Genomic DNA, 9,184 nt, shown 5'->3' with positions numbered 1-9,184 from the left:
TACATGTATCACATGTCTTTACGGGTTTTCACAGTAAGCATGACTCCGAAAAATAATCGGCAGAATTAATGACCCAAAAGTCTAATGATTCCGGACAAATCCAGGAAGCATTTCTGTGTAGTATTCATAATCTCTGCGTGAGAAGGGCAATTGATGGTGTCGGCTATCATTGATCGTGGTCTATTGACATAACCTGATCCCGCACCTTCTAGTAGTTTCAGGATTTTAATAACACTCCAGTCAAGACACTAAGCATTCAATTGCGTATTGTTCGTTCACATTTAGTTCATACAGTTTAGATTAATTTACTTCCATATTTTCTAATCTTTCTAGTCTATAATTATTAATCTTAAAATTCAATAACCTTAATTTCTTTGTTTTATCAATTTCATGTTAATGTTATGATTCTGTTTTCCTAAATAATTTTTTTTTTCTGCCATCAATACACTTGAAATTTAAAGCCATAGCCAAAATCCCATCTTTTACTACATAAATACTTTGAAAAGTGAATACACTTGAAATGCAACGTTTCATCAGTTTCTATAGCTTTAAGCTGCATAATGATCAAAGTACGATCCAGCAGATACTGGTGGTGGTGTAGGTTACTCAACCATGTCTCATTTCTCGCTAAACTTATCTGTGGCATAGCGCGCTTTATAGGAATATTGTCGCTTTCCATCACAGCCTCCGACATAGCATACGCAGCCTTTCTCACTATAGGGTATATTGTTGCCCCATTGCATGGCTCTCGTGACCTCCTTGCTGCGTGGCATATCATTGCCTGTATCCAGCATTCGCAGTCATACTGCTATACTGCAAATTGTTGATGTGTATCATGGCCTTCTCGCTAATCAGCATATGGTTACATTGTGTCATGGATACCACAACCGACTTATTACTTTGCATATGGTGCCCCGCATCTATCCTCCGCAGCCTTTATTATGATTCAGCATATCGTTGCCCTGCATCATTGCCTTCGCGGTCTTCACGCTACATGGGAAGTCGTTGCCCCGTAACCGTCTTTGTTGCATACAGCATATCATTGCACCGTATCTTGCCCTTTGCGGTCTTCGCACTAAATTGCAAAACGTTGCCCTGTAAGTGCTCTCCACGGCCTTCTCGCCTATCGGGGCTATCGATCGATGTGGCTTTACACATCGCCTATCGGGGCTATCGATAGACATGGCTTTACATATTGCTTATCGTGGTTTTACACATCACCTATCGGGGCTATCGATCGATGTGGCTTTACACATCGCCTATCGGGGCTATCAATCGACGTGGCCTATCGTGGCTTTACACATTGCCTATCGAGGCTGTCGATCAAGTGGCCTATCGTGGCTTTACGTATCGCCTATCGGGGCTATCGATCGACGTGGCTTTACATATCGCCGATCGTGGTTTTACACATCACCTAACGGGGCTATCGATCGACGTGGCTTTACACATCGCCTATCGCGGCTATCAATCGACGTGGCCTATCGTGGCTTTACACATTGCCTATCGAGGCTGTCGATCAAGTGGCCTATCGGGGCTATCGATCGACGTGGCTTTACATATCGCCTATCGAGGCTATCGATCGACGTGGCCAATCGTGGCTTTACACATTGCCTATCAAGGCTGTCGATCAAGTGGCCTATCGTGGCTTTACGTATCGCCTATCGGGGCTATCGATCGACGTGGCTTTACGTATCGCCTATCGGGGCTATCGATCGACGTGGCTTTACGTATCGCCTAACGGGGCTATCGATCGACGTGGCTTTACATATCGCCTATCGTGGTTTTACACATCACCTATCGGGGCTTTGGATCGACGTGGACTATCGTGGCTTTACACATCGCCTATCGGGGCTAACTATCTACGTGGCCTATCGTGGCTTTACACATTGCCTATCGAGGCTGTCGATCAAGTGGCCTATCGTGGCCAATCGTGGAATTAAATATCGGCTAACGGGGCTATTGATCGATGTGGCCTACCGTGGTGTTACACATCGCCTATCGGGGCTATTGATCGACGTGGCTTTACACATCGCCTATCAGGGCTATCGATTGCTGTGGCCTATTGTGGCTTTACATATCGCCTTTTGGGGCTATCAATCCACGTGGCTTTACACATCGCATATCAGGGCTATCGATTGCTGTGGCCTATCGTGGCTTTACATATCGCCTATCGGGGCTATCAATCCACGTGGCTTTACACATCGCCTATCTGGGCTCTTGATCGATTTGGCCTATCGTGGCTTTTCACTTTGCCTATCGGGGCTATCAATCGTTGTGGCCTATCGTGGCTTTACATATCACCTATCGGGGCTACCTATCCATGTAAAGCCTACCGTGGCACTTTACGACGAAGCATATTGTAATTCTTATCCTATTCCTTTTGTGTGAATCAGACATTAAAGTGAATGCCTATGCCTATCGTGGCTTAATTTTTGGGGGATTCCAATAAATAGCTGTTGTAGCTTAAGAAGTCTGATTCCTTCTTAACATTTTCTTTTGTTTCAGGATTGACATCTCTTCGATATCCTAGCAATCAAGCCAGTTGATCTATTTCACTTTTGGGGGTAGGCTCCGCCCCTGCCTTCAACATCAGGCAGGATCTGCCGGACCAAGGTTATTATAGTTTTGCTTTTTTAAATTAGTTTTTATTTTAGTATCGTTTTCAATTTTGCTTTAAATTTAAGTTTAGTTTTAGTAAGTTTCATGAATGGTTTTGTTAGTTTTAGTTTAGTTTTTATTTTGCAAACACATTTCTATTTAGTTTTTATTTTATTTAGTTTCAGTTATAGTTTTAGTAATTATAGTTTAGCAGCTAACAGCAGCTAGACTGTCTGACATATTTATCAGTTAACTGAGGTTGCTGTCAGCCTCAGCTAATCTCACATGCATAAAGCACCATCTACAAGTAAAGACTCCTTAAAAGTTTGTAAACATTGCAACGTCTCCGGGTGGGCCGGGATTAGTTGGAGCCAAAAAGAGGCGCGGACGCAATGCTGACAAGCGTAAGCTAGGACGTTTTAGGAGGGATTTATTAAACATAGATGCAGAAGAAGGTTCGGAACTGTCTGAATATGTAAAGTTACTTACTCTGCGCAACAGCTATTTTTGTAAATTAACGCTGTAACAATTAGTTCTTGTATCTTGTTCTCATTGGAAACATTTTAACCAGGTTTTGGATATTTCCTACATATGAAGTATTTTCGTCTGGTTTGTGGAATTTTGTCAAGGCTTATTGTCTAATGTAACCTATCGCTGGGCTAACTATGATTAGCAAGGGGGATTATTTTTAAGAGATCATTCAAAGGATGGCACACACATCTAAGGCTGTATGTTTGTTTAACATTTAAGCTAGCTAGTGCACTGACGGTTGACTTATCATCACCTATAAAACAGAAACTTTCTGATTTGTACTAGATAAGACCAACACAGATGCATAGATTAATTTACCTGATATGAGGTGTGCACTGCAAACACAAGCATTATTTGCGATCGTCTCCGTCCATTCAACCACAATTGTCCTTTTTATTTCTGTGAAGGAATGTCTGCCGGGACCCGGTTAAACTTTTGCTTTGAACCAAAAGTGCTGGTCCTTCTATTTTGGTTGCCACAAACATAACAAGACGACATTTTAAAGTCAAAACCTCAACTTTTAGCGCTCCTGTTATGAGTTCTTCCTTATGTTTTGCCTCCAGCTAGAGCGGTGACGTCACAGTGACGTCGGCGATTAAGGGGTCTATTATAAAGCCTGTTCAGATTTTCCGCCATGGGATGAGAGCTTATTAATTACGAAAACGAATATTTATTTTTGATAATTATTATTTTATTTCAGTTAGTTTTTCAATAACATTTGAGATTAATTTACCTGATATGAGGTGTGCACTGCAAACACAAGCATTATTTGCGATCGTCTCCGTCCATTCAACCACAATTGTCCTTTTTATTTCTGTGAAGGAATGTCTGCCGGGACCCGGTTAAACTTTTGCTTTGAACCAAAAGTGCTGGTCCTTCTATTTTGGTTGCCACAAACATAACAAGACGACATTTTAAAGTCAAAACCTCAACTTTTAGCGCTCCTGTTATGAGTTCTTCCTTATGTTTTGCCTCCAGCTAGAGCGGTGACGTCACAGTGACGTCGGCGATTAAGGGGTCTATTATAAAGCCTGTTCAGATTTTCCGCCATGGGATGAGAGCTTATTAATTACGAAAACGAATATTTATTTTTGATAATTATTATTTTATTTCAGTTAGTTTTTCAATAACATTTGAGATTAATTTACCTGATATGAGGTGTGCACTGCAAACACAAGCATTATTTGCGATCGTCTCCGTCCATTCAACCACAATTGTCCTTTTTATTTCTGTGAAGGAATGTCTGCCGGGACCCGGTTAAACTTTTGCTTTGAACCAAAAGTGCTGGTCCTTCTATTTTGGTTGCCACAAACATAACAAGACGACATTTTAAAGTCAAAACCTCAACTTTTAGCGCTCCTGTTATGAGTTCTTCCTTATGTTTTGCCTCCAGCTAGAGCGGTGACGTCGGCGATTAAGGGGTCTATTATAAAGCCTGTTCAGATTTTCCGCCATGGGATGAGAGCTTATTAATTACGAAAACGAATATTTATTTTTGATAATTATTATTTTATTTCAGTTAGTTTTTCAATAACATTTGCTCGTTTCGTTTAGTTTTAGTTTTTCATTTCTTATGAATTTTTAATTTTATTTCAGTTAACGAAAATGTTTTTAGCTGATAGTTTTAGTCTTAGTTTCAGTTTTCGTTTACGAAAATAACCTTGTGCCGGACTACAGCTAGACCCGGACGAAAGGCGGGGCATATGCCAAAATCTTATGAGACTCAAGCATCTCTTTTATTTTGAGACTGATTCGAATTTCTGTCTTTTAATTTAACATGGAATAAATGTCATTCAAACGTTCACTTGCCTTCTGAGTCTTTATGGTAGAAATGAAAGCGTCAGCGTAAGTTCTACCAGGAAGACTCTAATACCACGTCATTCATTCATTCATAAAATCGGCTTACCAATCACAGCTCAATGCCGACTATTTAAACGCTGAACTAACACTCTCTCCTGCTGCCCGTAGGTGTCGTAGCTGAAGTTCACCTCCATCCTCCCCACCACCACCAGGTTGTTCCCTGTTCTTTTGTCCGGGGGTAGGCTCCGCCCCTGCCTTCAACATCAGGCAGGATCTGCCGGACTACAGCTAGACCCGGACGAAAGGCGGGGCATATGCCAAAATCTTATGAGACTCAAGCATCTCTTTTATTTTGAGACTGATTCGAATTTCTGTCTTTTAATTTAACATGGAATAAATGTCATTCAAACGTTCACTTGCCTTCTGAGTCTTTATGGTAGAAGTAAAGCTCTCTCTTAACACTGGAACCCACCGTAATGATACATCTGTGTTTTTTATTCGGAGTCGTTTGGTGCACGATTACAGACAGCCCTCTTACATGTCATCATATTGCTTAGTTGATCTGTCACGTGCGCAGCTCGGACATTCACGTAACCCTGTTGCGCGCATCAAAAGGTTTTTACGGAGGCAGATGAAGGTGAGTGGTCGCGCAACTGACGTCTTCACCTTTTGAATCGGGCTCAGGCGCTATTGCACTCACACCACAGCCTTCCGCGCCTGAACCCAAGTGAACCGCGCTCCGGCCCACCTCTGCAAACCGGCCGCGGCGCGATTAACCAATCCGCGCCCAGACGCGGAACAGAGCGATCACATTAGTCAAACAAACCAGGCTTTGAGGGTCAAACATGCCCGAGCGCGGTTTGGACTGGATTGAGTGAGTGCGCCCTCAGTTTCTGACTCAAACTGTTCCCACACAGTATGTTTAGTTTAATTCAGTACATCATTTTTTTAAATCTAATTAATTAAACTAAAAAAGAAACTTTTTTAAAAAAGTAACTCAAATATTATTGTGTACATATAAAAAGTAATGCGTTACTTTACTCGTTACTTCAGAAAAGTAATATTATTACGTAATGCACGTAACTTGTAATGTGTTACCCCCAACACTTTCAAACACTGTCACCAAGATATTTTTGACAATAGATATATCATTGTATTTTTATTATATAGACGGTTTCATCAGATGCACGTGATACACGTCTGGATCCGAACTTTACTTCCGGTTTCGTTTTTTTAATGGTCTGACTAGTTGCTCAACTGATCTCTTGAACAAATGCCTTGTCGAAAATAACAAATGTTTTGGTTTCCTAGGTAATCTATGTGTTGTGTTTTTTGCTTGTTACATGAATAAACTACGTTTAAAGTACTTTGTGGTTATTTATTATTAGCGGAGTTTACCGGAAGTTACGTGCGGACCGCGACAGCTGCTTGTTTATGTTGTTACTGCTGAAACCGTCTATATTTATATATTATATATATTTTTTGCAGCTTTTCCTACACCTGTAAACATATCTTGCTTTTTATTGTTTACACACATCATTGTATTATTATTTTATACACATTATTTCATTATTATTTTTACACACGTATTAGCACTGCATGACATTTATGACTTTTGTTTTGATCTTAGTACAGCATTTCATATGCAACTTGTCATGTCTACAGCAGTAGTCACAACAGCACTTCCCTTTGACAGGAACCTCCCTTAAAAATAAATGTGAATCCACCTCTGCTTTCACATAAAGCAGTATTTCAATAATTTATTTTCAGGCACTCCCCAAGTTCAGCTAACATCTGCTCACACCCCACCCAGACATTTCCTTCTTTATTTGCAAGCAAAAAGGATATACTGTACATACAGTATTGAAAGTGCTTTCCTCTTGCTAGTGTTGCTATGGTAATGTAACATGGAGTAAACAAGAAACCGGATCCAAACACAATGATTTTATTAAAAGTAACAAGATAATCCCAACAGGAGAAGTTACGAGAAACCATGAATGAGACAAGCATACCAACGCAACAACTGACAAAGGACAACTGACACAAAAGGACTATATATACACACACACAAGAGAGAGTGGTAGAGAACTAATTAATTAATATGGCAACTAACAAGATGGGTGTGGTAACACTAGCTGTGTCCCAATCCAAAGGCTGCGACCTTCTAAGGACGCGACCTCAGAAGGCGAGCACTCTGTCTTTAAAGGTCGCAGCCTCCGAAGTCTACTAGAAAGAGAACTGAAATGAGACTGTCAAGCCTTTGGAAGATACATAGTTTGCATCACCTGTTGTACACCCTCACAGCGCATGTCAGCAGGACACAGTGAAGACGTTTCTGACTTATTAAAGTGCACCTATTTCATTGCTTAAAAAACAATGTTATTTTGTGTATTTGGTTTAATACAATGTGTTCGTGTGGTTATTAATTTCCACATACCGTACATTTTTGTAGATCCAGATATCCTGCTTTCCTCACACGCATTGATTTTGTACAAAACTCATCGATCTCCAGAAATGTGACGCTCCTTACCATGTTTGAAAGATTTGCTCACAATGCAATGCTAACAAGCACAATGGACAATGGGCAACTGAGACACAAGGGCTATAAATACACAGAGAGTGGCAGAAAACCAATGAATTATTATGGCAACTAACAAGATGGGTGTGGTAACAATGAGTGTCCACTGAGACAAGGGGGCGGGGCAACAAAAGAAAAACAGGAAGAACAAGACACGAGCCCTGTTATTGTCTTCTCTTCTAAACAGGGACGACACAAATAGGGCTCATCATAACAGGTAAAAGCCCACCCTCTTCTCAGAGACCATAACTGACATTACCCTCACTAGCATTAGTTATACTGATTCATGTTAAATCAATTTTCAGTAGGAATTTCAAGGCCCACACTTGCTAATTCTTTGACTTGGTTCTATTTCATCATGACTTCACAAGCCAGTGAAGGAAAGATGCCAACACTTATGTTAATCTCACCACTAACAAATGCACAGATAGTGTAGGCTGTCAGTTTAACACCATGAATCATTTACATGCACATTTACATGCATATGGATGATCTTATGACATATTCTTGCATTTCTGCATATTCACTTTAAAAACATGTACACGTTCGTTTACAAGTACATTATGTTTAATCCGAACCAAACGTCTGCGTGAGCACACAGCATGGGTTGCCAGATTTGTGTATTAAAACTAGCCCAATGGACATTCAAAACTAGCCCAAAAGCATCCCAATGTAGCCTGGGAAAACCCAGACAACTTCTGGCAAATTTAGATTTGCTTTGCAAGTAGTCTGGCAAAGAGGCCATACAAGCCCATTTCTAATGCGGAGAAATCGCAGCACCAATCAGAAACGTTGGGCGGGCTTTACACGATGACAACAGCACAGTGACGGTGAAGCAGATTTTGTACATTACAAAGATGGATGCTGCCGTGGAACATCACTCGTTCAGCTATCGCGTCTGTTTTAAGCGATTTAAACATTTCCTTTTTGTTAAAACCCGAGCAAAGAACAACACTCAAAACCTTCATATCTAAAAAAAAAAGGTGTTATCGCTGTCTTATCTACTGGATCCAGCAAAGGTCTGATATAGCTCTGCATATATCATCTCCTTGATCACTGTGATTGGTTTTAGGTCTATCCAATTGGACACAGAGGCATTTGAGAGATGTCCGTTGGTGACGCCTCTTTATAAATGATTTGTCTATGAAGCTTTATTCAGACCATAGCTCAGATACTACTGAGAATGGTCTGGTTTTAACCAGGCTAATCCCAATGACTATTCACAGCCCAAATACCAGTAACTAATGAACGAAAACTTTTCATCTGTAACCCACGTAAACATCAACTCGCTGAAACAGTTTGAAAGTACCCTAAACCTTAAGTCCGCAAAAACGCACAGAGGACTTGGCAACGCAGTGCACAGCATCTCTAGGCGAGCTTATGCTTTATCTCTGCATAAATTTACAAAGTCAAAGTTGAGTTTTCAGATATAGGCAAATAAAATACACTTTACGAAGGGCACAATGCTATTTTATTGCTTTATGTAATATTATGAAAGACATGAATGCTACAGAATGTACAGAATGTGTGACCCCATTACCTTAATAATGCGTGTTGCCATTAGGTGTGTTCGAGTTCATGCGGCACTGCACAGACCGATCAGCGAGGTTTGCCGTAGTGACGTGTGCGCCGTGTTTCCGTTTTTTTTTTTTATCACGAAAAAGTGAATTACATGGT

General features: G+C 40.6%; 1 long non-coding RNA gene across 1 annotated transcript; it reads left to right on the top strand.

Moving 5' to 3' along the window:
- Positions 1-4,799: 4,799 nt before the first annotated feature.
- LOC141369044 (uncharacterized) lies at positions 4,800-5,342 on the top strand. The gene is made up of 2 exons (XR_012372550.1): positions 4,800-4,974; positions 5,098-5,342. It is a non-coding gene; the product is annotated as an uncharacterized lncRNA (long non-coding RNA).
- The last annotated feature ends 3,842 nt before the right edge of the window (positions 5,343-9,184 follow it).

Source organism: Misgurnus anguillicaudatus, chromosome 12 (assembly GCF_027580225.2).
Source record: "Misgurnus anguillicaudatus chromosome 12, ASM2758022v2, whole genome shotgun sequence".
NCBI lineage: Eukaryota > Metazoa > Chordata > Actinopteri > Cypriniformes > Cobitidae > Misgurnus > Misgurnus anguillicaudatus.
This window is presented reverse-complemented; position numbering and strand designations above follow the sequence as displayed.